The sequence below is a fragment of the Phocoena sinus genome, chromosome 17 (genome assembly GCF_008692025.1).
Source record: "Phocoena sinus isolate mPhoSin1 chromosome 17, mPhoSin1.pri, whole genome shotgun sequence".
In the NCBI taxonomy this organism is placed as follows: Eukaryota; Metazoa; Chordata; class Mammalia; order Artiodactyla; family Phocoenidae; genus Phocoena; species Phocoena sinus.
In genome coordinates, this window is record NC_045779.1 from 47,025,318 (window position 1) to 47,040,607 (window position 15,290).

General features: G+C 33.4%; 1 protein-coding gene across 1 annotated transcript in view; it reads left to right on the plus strand.

Moving 5' to 3' along the window:
* The first annotated feature begins 6,627 nt into the window (after positions 1–6,627).
* Positions 6,628–15,290, plus strand: part of RIMS2 (regulating synaptic membrane exocytosis 2) — a 452,082-nt gene continuing 443,419 nt past the window's right edge. The window contains exon 1 of the mRNA XM_032610227.1: positions 6,628–6,754. The gene's annotated coding sequence lies outside the window, so the exon portion shown is untranslated. The remainder of the gene's footprint in view (positions 6,755–15,290) is intronic.

Genomic DNA, 15,290 nt, shown 5'->3' on the forward strand with positions numbered 1-15,290 from the left:
AATGGGAAGGGAAGAAATGCTCTTTTTGGCAAGGAATATAATTTAGCTCCCGAATCTGCCTGTACACCACCACTTCTACATATGGTAGTTTCTCATTTTATAGGACTGGAAGGATGAATACACAAAATCTCTCTATAAGTCCTCTCTTATCGCCTCAAGCTGTTGTAGTCTAGTCCTATCTGAATTTCGGCTTCTCTCTCTCTCTTTGCTGCCTACAGCTGGGAAGATTTGATCCCATCCTACAGCCCTAATAATGCTGTAGTCTCTGGGATTACTACAGTTGTTATGTAAAAGAGTTTTAAATAGCTCTAATCTAGCACTTTGGGATACATAATTACTAATTTTTCTGCTAATGTGATTGGCCTTCTCCCTGTTTGTGAAATGGGGTTTCTACTTCCCTTGAGGCACTATTTTGTACAACAATTGACTTAACTAGATTTCTGCTTTTTGTTCCAGTGTGACTTGGTAACTTGCCTAATACTCCAGTGCCTCTAGAACTAAAACAAAACATTACTCTAATTTTCTTCTTCTTTCTCTGTTTCCCAGTGGGGTTCAGCCATGTGCTGAAAGATATGCCAGAAATTGATTATAAGTGTGTACCCAGGTATACAGTAGAAATGTATAATATACCTCACATATAGAAAGATAGTTCTTCTAAATGGTTGAGAGAAGCTATGATGCAGAATTCATTCAGTGGTCCACTAAAATCATGCTTGCTCTGGTACATGTTTATGGGCTTTGGTTTCCTGTAGTGGTGCTTATTTTGTGTTAACAGAGATTCACTTAAACCTAGTGGGAGATCATCAGGGAAAAACAGTATGTTGTCTGAAGTTATAGAAAAAATTGAGAAAACTGGCACGGCTATTTGAATTTACTAATATTAGGTGTGAAAAAGGAAGTCTGCTTTTGTGGTTAAGTAGGTAAAAGGACTTACATAGATCTATTTTTAATTTACCTACTGACTTTAGGTTAGCACTTTGAAACTAACTTTTTTAAAAGTCAGGCTTATTTGAGGTATAGTTTATTTGCAGTAAAATTTACCTTTAAGACATACACTTCACTGAATTCTGGAAAACATACATAGTTAAATATCTACCACCATAATCAAGACAATTTCCTTCACCTCCAAACGTTCCTTGTGTCCATTTGTAGTTAATCGTCTTGCTCTACTCCAGCTCCTAGCAACCATTGTTCTGATTTCTGTCCTAATAATTTGCCTCTTTCTGACTGTTATATAAATGAAATCATATCTTATAAAAGTGGGCAATCTGCGACCCATAGGCCAAATCTGGCCCACTGCCTGTTTTCAGTGTCCATAAATAATATTTTATTGGAACACAGCTATGCTCATTCATTTATATATTGCCATTGGTTGCTTTCTGGTTCATGCTTTTTAGATTTTATTGAAGGTATGCTTGTCTAATCTAGCTAAGTAGTCTTTGTTTAACCCAAGGCCTCACTTTTTGTCAATGTTTCCATCTAGAAGTTTTATAGTTATAGTCATTTTATTTAGTTCTGTAATCTATTGTTTACGGTTCTGTAATACATTTAGTTAATTTTTGTATAAGTGTGAGGTATGAGTTGGGGTTCATTTTTTTACACATGGATTTCCAGTTACTTTTTTTACACATGAATTTTCCATTGCTTTAAAGCGTTATTCTTTATCATTGAATTACCTTGGCATCTTTTTAAAAAAGTAATGACCATTTAAGTGTTGGACTATTCTGGACTCTGTTCGATTCTGTTCTATTGTATGCGTGTTTATTCTTTGCCAATATTTGATTACTTCTGTAACTTTTCTAGTTAAGTCTTAAAATCAGGTAATGTGAGTCCTTCAATCTTTTTGTTTTTCAAAATATTCTGCCTATTCTGAGAGTTTTGCTTTTCCATACAAATTTTAGATTGAGCTTGTCGATTTGTTTAAAAAATTCTTCCCGAGATTGTGACTGAGATGACATTGAATCAATAGATCAATTTGTAGAGAATTGATATCTTAACAATATTGAGACTTCTCATTGATGAATACAGTATATTTCTACTATTAATTAGATCTCTCTTTTGATTCTTTTTATTAGTGTTTTATAGTTCTTACCAAAGATAGCCTGCACATATTTTGTTAGATTTATACCTTAGTCTTTTATTTTTTTTGATGCCATTGCAGATTACTTTTTAAAATTTTGATTTCCAACTGTCTATTGCTAGTATATAAAAATACAATTTTTTTTTGTATATTGAGCTTGTATCTTGTGACCTTGCTAAACTCATTTATTTATTATAGGAGATTTTTTTATAGTTTCTTTGGGATTTTATACATAGACAATTATGCCATCTGTGCAGTTTAAAAATTTTCCTTTCCAATCTCTATGGCTTTAATTTTTATTGTTTTTTCTGGCTTTGATGCATTAGCTAGGATTTCCAGTCCAGTGTTGTAGTGAGAGAGGAGTAGTGAGAGTAGGAGTAGTGAGAGAGGAGTAGTGAGAGTAGGAGTAGTGAGAGAGGAGACGTTGCTTTATTCCTGATTTCAGGGGGAAAGCACTCAATTTTTCAAATACAATATGATGTTAGCTGTAGAGTCTTTTGTGGATACTGTTATTGCATTAAGGAAGTTTCTGTCTATTCCTAGTTTGCTGATTCAGCTGCTTTCTCAGCATATTTTGACATAATCATATGTTTCTTTCCCCTTAATCTGTTAATGTGGTAAATTATATTGCTTGAATTTAGAATGTGGAACCAACCTTGCATTCCCAGGATAAACATCACCTATTTGTGATGTATTATTCTTTAACATATTTCTGGATTTGGCTTGCTAATGTTGGGTTGAGGATTTTTGCACCTTCTCATGAGGAATATTGGTCTATAATTTTCTTTTCTTATTATATTTTTGTATGGTTTTGGTATCAGAGTAATGTTGGCCTTAGGAAATTAGTTAAATGTTTCTTTCACTTTTACTTTCTGGAACGGATTATGTAGAATTGGTATTGTTTCTTCCTTAAATATTTTGCAGGATTCATCAATAAAGCCATGGAGAACTGGAGTTTTATTTTTGAAAGGTTTTTAAAGTATGAGTTAAATTTCTTTAATAGCTTTAGAACTTGTCAGGCTATCTAGTTCTTCTTGAGTGAGGTGTACTTATTTCTGTCTTTCAAGAAGATGGTCTGTTTCTCATGTAAGTTGTAGAATTTTGGGCATAGAGTTGTTTGTAATATTCTCTTATAATCTTTTACATTTAATTTTGTTTAACTGTGAAGTCTGTAGTGATGTTACCTCTATCATTGTTGTAGGTAATTTGCATCTTCTCTCTTTCTTTCTCTCTCTCTCTTCCTTGATCATTCTGGCTGGAAGTTTATCAATTCTATTGTTTCTATTTTAAAAAGAATCAGTTTTTGGTTTCATTGATTTCTTCTCTAATCTTATTTCCTTCCTTCTACTTTCTTTGAGTTTAACTTTCCTTTTTCTTTTTTGGAAACTGATTTGAGACTTTTTTCTTTTTGACATAAGCATTTATTTCTATGTCTAGGTCTGGTTTTCCATAAGATTCTTCCAAGGAGTATCATACTCCTGCCTGAAGAACTTACTTCAAATCCCTTGCAGTTAAGGTCTTCCTTTAACATTTCTTTGCCTGAAAAAGCCTTTATTTTGTCTTCATTTTTTCAAGCATAATTTCACTGCATGTAGGATCTTGGGTTGATAGGTTTTTTTTTTTTTTTTGTTACTTCCTGTCTGTGCTTTATAAAGATGTCATTCCAAAGTCTTCTAACTTGCATGGTTTCTGAAGAATAATCTTCTGTAATTCTTATCATTGGTTCTTTGTAAATAATATGTTATTTTCTCTGGCTGCTTTTATAGTTTTCTCTTTATGTTTGGTTTTTAGCAATTTGACTATGATGTGTGTAAAAGTGTGTGTGTGTGTGTGTGTGTGTGTGTGTGTGTGTGTGTGGTATTTGTTCTACAAAGAATTCTCTGAAGTTCACGTGTTTGTGATTTGCTGCCTTTTATTAGTTTTGAAAAATTCATGGCCGTTATCCCTTCAAGTATTTCCTCTGTTCTGTTTGTTCTGTTTTCCCTTTCTTCATCTTCTGGGACTCCAGTTTTACATGTTAGATCATTTTAGCTCTTGGATGCTCTCTCTTTTTTTTTTTTTTTCTTTTTGGCCACAGCATGCAGGATCAGATACCTGACTAGGGATCGAACCCATGCCCCCTGCATGGAAGCACGGAGTCTTAACCACTGGAACACCAGGGAAGTCCCTTGGTTGTTCTTTTTTTCCTACACTTTTTTTTTTCTGTCTTAATGTGGATAATTTTTATTGACTTATTCTCAAGTTTACTGTTCTTTTCCTTAGTTCTTTCAAGCCTACTCATGAGACCATCAAAGGAATTCTTCATCTCTGAGGACATATTTTTTATTTCCAGTATTTCCATTTGACTCTTACAGTTTCCATCTTTCTGCTTCAGTACCCTATTTGCTCATGTCTGTTGTCCACCTTTTTTCTCTATATCTTTTACCTAAATAATTTTAATCATTTTAAAGTCTGTGTCTGATAATCTTATCATCTTTGTCATCTCTGAATCTACTTGTAGTGACTATCTCTTGACAACGGGTTGTTTATTCCTTGTGATTTTTTTCCCCTGAGTCTCATGCTTTTGAGTTGTATTTATGCCTTAAAGTTGGCATGCCTTTTCTGTCAGGCTGTCAGTATTGGGGATTAAATCACCAATCAAGTCAGGGGTTCAGACAGGTTTGGATTTTGCTGTTGCCATCATTATCTTTAGTGCACTACTATCTTCAAATTCCTCTAAAGTGGGCCACTGTTGCTTTTTGCTTGGGGTGGATGCAGGAGTACTGTATGTTTTGTTTTGTTTTTAATGTTTTGCTACCCCTTCAGCCATTCCTATCCACTTATGTCACAGAGGGAGGGGTCTCTCCCCATGTTCTTGCCCATTCACCAGAGGTAGACAACTGGTGCTTATTTCTTGATCCTAGGCTTGTGATAGGGGCGGGGTGTTCTGTTGTGTGTGTTCTATCTTCCATCTTTGAACAGGCTCTGTCCACCTAGGCCTCAGGGATGAGGCTTGCTCAAGGTTTTTACTCCCTCCTTCCTGTGGAAGCAAATGTGCCTTATATCTCTGAATGGTTTGGGGCAGGAGTTTCCACCCCTCCCTTAGTGATAAAAGGTCTTTAATTTGTGGATAAGATCTTGGTTGAAGATGGTTTTTGTCCCTCTTCCATGGGAAGAGGGTTTTTTTTCAAGCTTTTCCCTAGCTGCAATGGATCTTTACCTTTGTCCTGGGGATGACAGAGTTTACTCCCTTTTCCTGTGGCTTACAGCTTTGGCTTTTTTAGGAGAAATAGTCTGGGAAAATGTGCCTGTGTCCTAGCAGCCACTAGTCAGTCACTTCTGTTATACCTGCATATGTGCACCCCCAAAGGGTTCTTTTTGTTCTCATGCCCTGCTCTCAATATGCCTGATGAATAACCAGTGGAGGTATGTGGAAGAGTGCTTGGGAGTGAGTGTGAACTTCCCTTGAGTCTGGGCCCCTAGATATTCCAAACTGTCATGTTAGCCCACACTTGGCCTTTACAATTTGTTAAAGTTTTAATGAATTTCCTCTTACCTAATTGTAAGAGGAAACACCTCTTTCTCCTGTGTTCTGCCAAAAGAGAAACAGTGTGGCCCATTGCTCTTTGGAAGGGCTTGTTGCTCTTTGGAGTTTAGATTATTTGGTTGCCTTATAACCTCAACTCTGTGAAGGGCTCAAAACAAGTTATGATATTTTAGATTATTTAGCCTTTTGTCATTTCTAGGATGGGAGTGACATTATTTACAGCTTTGTAAATCCTAAACATTAGTTCTGATTAGGAACTTTGATTTATATATCCAAATTATAGTTCTAAATATTTTAAATTATCCTTTATAAAGAAATGGAAGTGAGAAGTTTTATCACTATTTATTTTTAACTAGAAAAATACTTTTATTTGTACAGCCTTATTTGGTAGGCTTCTAATATTTCATAGTGTCTTTGCAGCAAACTAATGTCGAGACTATTGAATAGATTTAAACAGTTAGTGAGACCACTCATCCAATGTTTCCCCCTCTATTTGGATTCTTAAGATCATTCCAATTGAGATTCTGTCTCAATGATTTGAAGTTCATAGGTTTTGATTTCACTGTGTAAGTCAAATCAGTCTTTTTGTGAAGCTAAACTGTTGAAAAATAACATTGTAAATATTTTACGGTATATGATTGAAGATATATTACAAATGGTTGGTAGAAATTTTACAATTACAGTTCAAAGAAGTATCTTAATTGTATTGTTTCTTGAATTAGCATATATATCAGAAGGCAGAAGGCAGAACTAGTTACAACACTTTTATGATGTGATGTGCCATAAAAGATGTTATTCTATAAACAGAAAATTAAATTTTTATTCTGTATTCTCCTATGGATTTTTTTGGATATAAAATTGTGTCCACAGATTGTGGTAATTATTTTTTTTTTGAGACATCAGGAAACCAAATTTTTCTTATCTGTGTTCTCTGCAGAAAACTTCATCAGCAGTTTGAAATGTATAAGGAGCAGGTAAAGAAGATGGGAGAAGAATCACAGCAGCAGCAAGAACAGAAAGGTGATGCTCCAACCTGTGGTATCTGCCACAAAACAAAGTTTGCTGATGGATGTGGCCATAACTGTTCATATTGCCAAACAAAGTTCTGTGCTCGTTGTGGAGGACGAGTGTCATTACGCTCAAACAAGGTACAGAATGAAAATTACACTTCATAATTCTCTTATACTTAAGCTTATCTTGAATAAAATAGACAGCTGAAATTAATATTCAGGTTAATCAATGAATAAGAACCTTCCCTAGTGTCTTCAATTCAGATAAAATAATTAAAAAAAATTTTCCTTTGAATTGAAAAGGTATTTGTCTCATTGTTTATGTTCTTTAGCTTATGATTTTGTTTAGAATCATAGGGTCTTAGACTTTCAAAGATGAAGAGAATTTAGAGATCAATTGGCCTAACTCCTTATTTTATAGGTGTAGAAAACTCAGATCCAGAGACATTAAAATTCATCTTAAAGTTACACAACTGATTAATGTTTGGGTTGTGTCACAGCTTTTTCAATTACTTCACATAATTTTATAAACTTGGTAGATCTGCTCTTCCTTTGGCCTCCGTTTTCTTTCTTTTTGAAAGAGGCTCTTTATGGCTTTGAGATTCTGTGTTTCATAATTTTATAGCTTTTGAGGCTACTTTACTCTTTATTTTTGTTTTAACATTAATGAAATAAACATTAGATTATGGATTTAAAGAAGAAATGTTAAGGCTGTGTTTCACACCTGTACTAGATTTTTGTAGGTTATCCATCCACTTTAGGAAATATATTAATATTTCCCAAAGAATGCTATGTTGAAATTAGTAAAAGCAGTATTTTAAATTGTTGTCTCACTAAGTTCTTTATAATTTGTATTTATCTCCTTTGTAGTATTTTATCACTCAGTTCTTAGGTAGCTCAAAAATATGAAGCTGATGTCTTTACGTACATTACTTAGACATAATTATGGGAATTTGTTCCCCTTTGTGATTTCATTTCTCCATTGTCTCATTGTTTCCCTTTTCTCATTGTTTGGTTTTGCCCAGAACTAATAACTTTTCTTTATTTTTCCTTATCTTTCTCCCTGGTTTACCTGATTATTTTTCTTTTCCTTGACTAGTTGCATTGGCTAGAAACTCCAGTGTAATTCTGATTGGAAGTGATGAGAGAAGCTATCCCTATTTTGTTCTTATCTTGGAGAGAAAGCATTCAGTCTTTCACTATTATGTTAGCTATCAGCTCTTCATAGATGTTGTCTGTTATTAATTTGCTGAGAGTTTTTGTTTATTTGTTTGTTTACCTCAGGAATAGATGTTGGATTTTGTGAAATACTTTTTCTCCATCCATTGAGATTGATTATATGTTTTTTGTTAATATGGTGAACTACATTGATTGATTTTGAAATGTTAAACCAACTCTGTATTCCTGGAATAAAACCCATTTGGTTATGATGGATTATATCTTTTACGTATTAATGGGTTTGATTAGATAAAATTTTGTTTACAGTTTTTGCTTCTGTGTTCATGAGGGTTGATATCTGTTGTTTTCTTTTCTTGCAGTGTCTTTCTTTGATTTTGGTATTAGTGTAATGCTGGCTGGATAGAATGAGTTGGGCAGTATTTCCTCCTCTCCAATGTTTTAGTAGAATTTCTGCAGAATTAGTATAATTTATCCCTTAATGTTTTGAAGCCATCTGGGCATACAGTTTTATTTTGGGGGGAAAGTTTTTGAGTACAGTTTTAATTTCTTTAATAGATATAGAGTTATTCAGGTTATCTATTTTTTTCTTGAATGAGCTTTGGTAATTTGTATCTTTCAAGGAATTTGTTCAGTTCCTCATAAGTTATTGAATTTATTAGCATCTTGTTCACAGTATTCCATTCTCATTCTTTTAATATCTGTATAATCTGTAGTGATGCTAACTCTTTCATTCCTGATATTGGTAATTTACATCTTCTGTCTTTTTCCCTGCTTAGTCTGACAGATATTTATCAATTTTATTGATCTTATCAAAGAACCAGCTTTTTGTTTTATTGATTTTTTAAATTGTTGATTTCATCTTTGATCTTTATTATTTCTTTTCTTTTGCTAACTGTAATTAATTGTCTCTTCTTTTTCTGGTTTCTTAAGGTGGAAGCTGAGGTCATTGCTTTGAGATGTTCCTTCTTTTCTAATTTAGGCATCATGTGCTGTCAATTTCCCCTAAGTACTGCTTCAGTGACATCCCCAAAATTCTGATATGCTGTCTTTTCACTTTCATTCAGTTGAAATACTTCCTAATTTTACTTTTCATCTTTGACCAATGAATAACTTAGAAGTATGTTATTTATTTTTTAAATATTGTGGGTGGATTCCAGAGATCTTTCTGTTAATGATTTTTAATTTAATTCGGTTGTGGTCCTAGATATACTTTGTATGCCTTGAATCCTTTGAAATGTACTGAAACATATTTTATGGCCCAGAATATGCTTTATTTTGACAAATGTTCTGTGTGTACTTGAAGAGGGTGTATATTCTGCTATTTTTTGACAGTGTTTTTAAATGTCCAATATGTCAAGTTGTTTAATAGAGTTGTTCAAGTCTACTATATTCTTGTTGATTTTCTACCTATTTATTCTATCAATTATTGAGAGGGGTATTGAAATATATAACTATACTTGGATTTGTCCATTTCTTCTTACAGTTTTATTGGCTTTTGCTTTATGTATTTTAAAGTTCTATTTTTAGGTGCATAAACATTTAGCAGTATTACATCCTATTAAATAATTGGCCCCTTTATAATTATTAAGTGACTTTATTCCTGGTAATATTCTTCGCTCTGAAATCTGTTTTATCTAATCTTACTATAATCATTCCAACTTTCTATTGGGTAGTAGTAACATTGTTTATGTTTCCCGTTCTTTTACTTTAAACTAATTTGTGTCTTCATATTTGAAGTACTTTTCTTATAGGCAGCATATAATTGGGTATTGCTTTGTTAGCCAATCTGACAATCCCTGCTTTTCAATTGGGTGTTTAGATAATTTATATTTAATGTGATTACTGATATGGTTAAGTTTGATTATATCATTTTGCTCTTTTTCTACTTTTACCATCTGATCTTTATTTCTTTTTTAGTCTCCTTTTGGATTAATCAAGTACTTTTTTGATTCAGTTTTATCTGCTTTGTTAGCTCATTAGCTTTGTTGACTCTTTGTTTTGTAGCTTCATTGGCTCTTTGTTTTGTTATTTTATTAATTGCTTAAGGATTTGTAATACACATCTTTAAATGATCACAGTCAACCTGAACTGATATTATACCATTTGGTGTATAGTATAGTATAAGAATTTACAATAGTGTACTTCCATTTCTACCCTTCTGGACTTATATTATTGGTATCACATAGCTTACTTTTACCTGTTTTATAAATCCCACAATACACTGTTTGTTTTTTGTTTAAAAGGCTTATTATGTTTTAAGGAGTTTTAAATGATAAAGAAATATTATGTATTTACTTGTGTTGTTACCATTTCTGGTAGTGTTCATTTCTTTTTGTAGATCTATATTTCTGTCTGGTATCATATTTCATCTGCCTGAAAGATTTCCTTCAATATTTGCTATAGTACAAGTCTGCTAGTGATGAATGCATTCAACTTTTTATGCTAAAATTTTTGCCCTTGTTTTTTTTAAAAGATACTTTTGCTTGGTATAGAATTCTAGTTTAACAGTTATTTTCTTTCAATATTTTAAATATTTTTGCTTCACTGCCTTCTCCCTTTCACTGTTTCCAATTAGAATTGTAATACCATTCTCATCTTTATCTCTCTGTATATAAAATGTGTCTTTTTTGTCTGATTGCTTTTAAGATATCCTTTTGATCACTGGTTACGTGCAATTTAATTATGATGTTTCTTTGTTAATTTTCTTCATGTTTGTTGTGTTTGGAGTGTTTTTGAGCTTTTTGGATCTATGTGTTTATAGTTTTCATAGGCTGTATAGAATGTTGTCAATTTTTTCTTCACATATTTTTACTGGCCCATCCTCTCTCTCTTCTCCTTCAGGGAGTCCTGTTACCCATACACTAGGCTGCTTGAAGTTGTCCTACAGCTCATTTATGTTCTTTTTTATTAAATCAAATTTTAATTTTCTCCATTTTCATTTTGTTTATATTTTATTTCTTTTTTTTTTTTTTTTTTTGCGGTATGCGGGCCTCTCACTGTTGTGGCCTCTCCCGTTGCGGAGCACAGACTCCGGATGCGCAGGCTCAGCGGCCATGGCGCACGGGCCCAGCCATTCCGCGGCATGTGGGATCTTCCTGGACAGGGGCACGAACCCGTGTCCCCTGCCTTGGCAGGCGGACTCTCAACCACTGCGCCACCAGGGAAGCCCTATATTTTATTTCTATGCCTCAGGTTTACTAATCTTTTCTTTTACAGTGCCAAATCTGCTGTTAATACCATTCAGTGTATTTTTTCACCTCAGACATTATAGTTTTCATGTCTAGAATTTCAATTTTAGACATTTTTATATCTTCCACAGTCTGGTTAACTTTCTGAACGTGTAGAATACACACTCTCTAATAATTGTTTTGAAGTTCTCCTATGCTAATTTTAACATCTTTGTCAGTGTTGGGTTAGTTTCGATTGATTATTCTCATTATGGTATGTGTTTTCCTGACTCTTTACATGCCTAGTATCTTATGTTGAATGTCAGGCATTGAAAATTTTACTTTGTTGGGTGCTATATATTTTTTCATTCCTATAACTCTCCTTGAGCTTTGTTTTGGAATGCAGTTAAGTTACATGGAAACAATTTAGCTTTTGTATCTTGCTTTTGTGATTTGTTAGGTGGATCTGGAACAGTGCTCAGTTTAGCGCTAATTATTCTCTTCTACAGAGGCAAGGCTTTCCTGAGTACTTTAACCAGTACCCCATGATTATGAGTTTTTCTTTTCTAGCTGGTAGGGACATCTACTGTTTTCTCTAATCCTTTCAGATGATTTTTTTCCCCCACTCCTTGTGTATTTAATCACATTCATGCTCACTGATCATTACTAAGTTGAACACTTGAAGGGTCTCTCTGTAGATCTCTGGAGTTTTCTTTCTCTGTTCACCTTTCTCTTCTCTGATAACTTGTTCAATGAAAGCTAGCTGTGTTGGCCTCCTCAGGCTTAGTTTGTTCTCTTCAACTTAGGATGTCTGCCAAAGTGAGTTTCAGCTGCTCTGTATTACTCTGCTGCCTGGAAAGCCTCTCAAAACAGTAACCTGGGGCAATTTTAGAGCTTATCTTGTTTGTTTCCCATATTTCAGCTGGCCTTTTTTGCCTGATGTCCATTGTCTTGAATACCATTCTTCATACATTTTGCCTATTTTTTGTTTGCTTGTTTCAGGCAGATGAAGGAATCTAGCCCTTGCTACCCCATTTAGGCCACAAGCAGAAGTCTGTAATGACATCTGAATATAGTTTGCTTAAAAATATATTTTCTGGTTTCTAACATATGGTCTCTTTATGCTGAGCAAAGTTCTAGTCAATAAGTTAAGTACAGTGAAAAACTGGAACACCCCTTGAACATTTTTTGTATTGTAATCAACTATAAAACTCTATATATTGTGGATTAACCTGATGTGGATTATTTATGGAAGAAGAAAGGAAGCAGAGAGAGTAACCCCCACGTTTCTCATATTTTTTCTTAGATCTGAGGGAAATGTTAGGGACTAAACATAAAAAATAATTTTCATTCATAATTTACTTGGGAAAGCATTCCTTTTATATGTATATACATATATATATATGGCCTATATTCTAAATGAAAAGAATAATGAGTTTAATTTCTCTTTTCAAATTGGATCTTCCTACGTATACTCAGTTGCCTTATGTACTAGAAGAAGGCTTTTGCTCACAATAGATACTGAACACATTTTTTTAAAATTTTAATTTAATTTAATTTTTTTATACAGTAGGTCCTTATTAGTTATCGGTTTTATACATATTAGTGTATATATGTCAATCCCAATCTCCCAGTTCATCCCCCCCCCCCCCCCCCCCCGCTTTCCCCCCTTGGTGTCCATACATTTGCTGAACACAGTTTTTGATTTATCATAGCTCCAAAGGATTAAGCTCAGTGCATTTTGGTAAGATTATTTTTATGAAGTAGAATAATGACAATATAAATATTTTATAGCTTAAAATTTAATTATAAAGCAATTTAAAAATTATTTTAGTAATCTCCTAAAAGAACAAGATAAAATAATCTATTGTTTTAATTTTAAGGGTCTTTCACGTGCAGCCATCCTTAACAATTAATTAACTCTTCTGAGGTGTATTTAGGATACAGAGAGAATAAATGAAGTGCAGGACTATGGAGTACCAGTATAATAAGATTTTATGAAATATTGCTTTCATTTAGTTTCTTAAGATGATACTCCTTAATAAATTAAAGCTATATATTTAGTTAAATTGAAAAATAATGACTTTCTAAGGGAGATATTATTTTGTAATCATGGAATAGAGACTCTAGTGGTAAAGACATTAAAAGTAATTTACAGTCAGGATTATTTTAAGCTTCAAAGTGTGGCAACATTAATTTTTTGTTTCTTTTACTTTTTGGGAAAAATAGATTACCATCTCTCAATGGATAATCTAATTTTGAAAAAATAAAGAATATACTTTTTTTTAGAATTATAGTGTTTAATTGGCAAATGTAACAGATATGGATTCTTTCACTATAAATTATCAGATTTGAAGCAGAATGAATGATACCTTTAGTATGGTTGTAAAAGAAAGTGATTCTTAAGAAAGTCCCTTAAAATCTATTGATATATGTGTGTTCAGTATATCAGATGGTAAGTCTTTTAAAAAAAAATTCAAGTCACTGTAATTACCGGCAAGTCTGTAGTTAGTGTGCTTGTGTAATATATAATCAGTTCCCATACCCCGAATCAAACATATCATGTATGGATTTTCTGTTAGATTTTTATGAAATCACTGCATTCCAGTATATTGGTAAAATTTGACATTCTCTAGGAACAGGGTGACTTAAGTTGAGACAACTAGGAGAACCAAGTTTTGTTCCTGCCCTGGTGTTACATGACTCTTGTTGACATATCACTTCATGTCTTATTGCTTCTGTTTTAAAATCTGTAAAATGACAGCATCAATTTAAATGATTTCTAAGGTCTCTTCTGGGCTTAACATTTTATGATTTTTAAATTAATACTAGATTATTCATGTAATCCTTGAAAAGGAATATAGTCAGATATTTCTACTGCTTAAAGAATTTATAAAAGGAATTGAGAAGCTTCATTAATTCTGTTAGGTCAGTATGTCTAGTATATTGTGTGTTAACCTTTGGCAGTGGTCTTGAAAGTGTACCCTGATGTGGAAGGAAGGTTTTTTGGAGAGGAGACGGGTGCTAATAACTTCAAGGGCACATATTTCCATATGTATTCTTTCATTTTTTTCTTAAAATTGATCTACCTGAAAACACTTTTCTGTTTTGTAAATTTTTCTTTCCAACTCACTTTTATAAGTGGGTGGCTTCTACTCTTCAAAATAAAAGCATGCTCCTCAACCATACCTAATCTGAATTTTGGTCTTTATATAATATATTGCCTCAGGATGTAAAAATCTCTGGGGCACCAGGCAAAGTGACAAGGAGAGTTGCCGCTGAAGGAGAGTTGTCTTGAAGGAGAGATTCATGAGGGCAAAGCAGTGAGAAGTTTTGTAAGAAACATGGAACGAGGCAGCACGTTATTTCATTCAGGAAACAGACTTTTGGCAAGACTCTGGTGCCTCATCTCTCTTTCGGAATTGGAATTTTGAGATGATTATCATGGTGGCCCATAATAACACATTTATATGAATTTAAAAATGAAGTTGGACTCTTTTTGATATAAAGTCAGATTTGTGTGATGGTTTGGCAATGTGGACTAGTTTGCCAAATAGGTTATAAAGTAGACATTTTCTGTATATTGAATGAGGTAAATCTGCAGCTCCAAGCTTTGATAAAAATATAATTAAATCACACCTACAATACACAATATATCTGAAAATGTATCCTTTCCAACTATTTAAACTTAAAATTTAAATGCTATCTTAAAAATGTGCGAGGGGTGCCTGGTTTTAGAGATTTGAGAGGAGAGAAAAAGTATTTGTAGACTATTGATATATAACAGGTGCAAGGTATTCTTGGTTATTGGCAGATGTGCTTTTGAGAGTTGTCTTTGGTATCTCTTTGCTCCTAACCTCTTGGTGGAAAGTATACTGCTCAGTACCTAATATCCTCATCAATAGATAAAGTGAGCTCCTTATCATTACACAAGATGAGCACCAGGTTAAATAGATTTTACTTAGTATATATGGAGAAGATTAGTAATAGCATCTGAAATGAGTTCTGATCATAATAGGAGACTATATAGAGTTTAATAAATAAAGGAATTCAGGATATCACCAGAACTTTAGGATGGTAAAGCAGACACTAGATAGTGGAGCACAGTGGAAATAGAATCGCAGGTAATTGTGAGAGGACAGTTAGACATAGTCATGAATTTCTCTTTCCTCACCCAGTAAATCTCATCTAATTTATTTTAAAGCATCCCCAACAAAAATGCTTAACTTCAAACATAAGCAAAAACAAATGAAGTCCTATCTGAAGCAATTTTTTTTTAAGTTAAAAATAATTCTGGGGCTTCCCTGGTGGCGCAGTGGTTGAGAGTC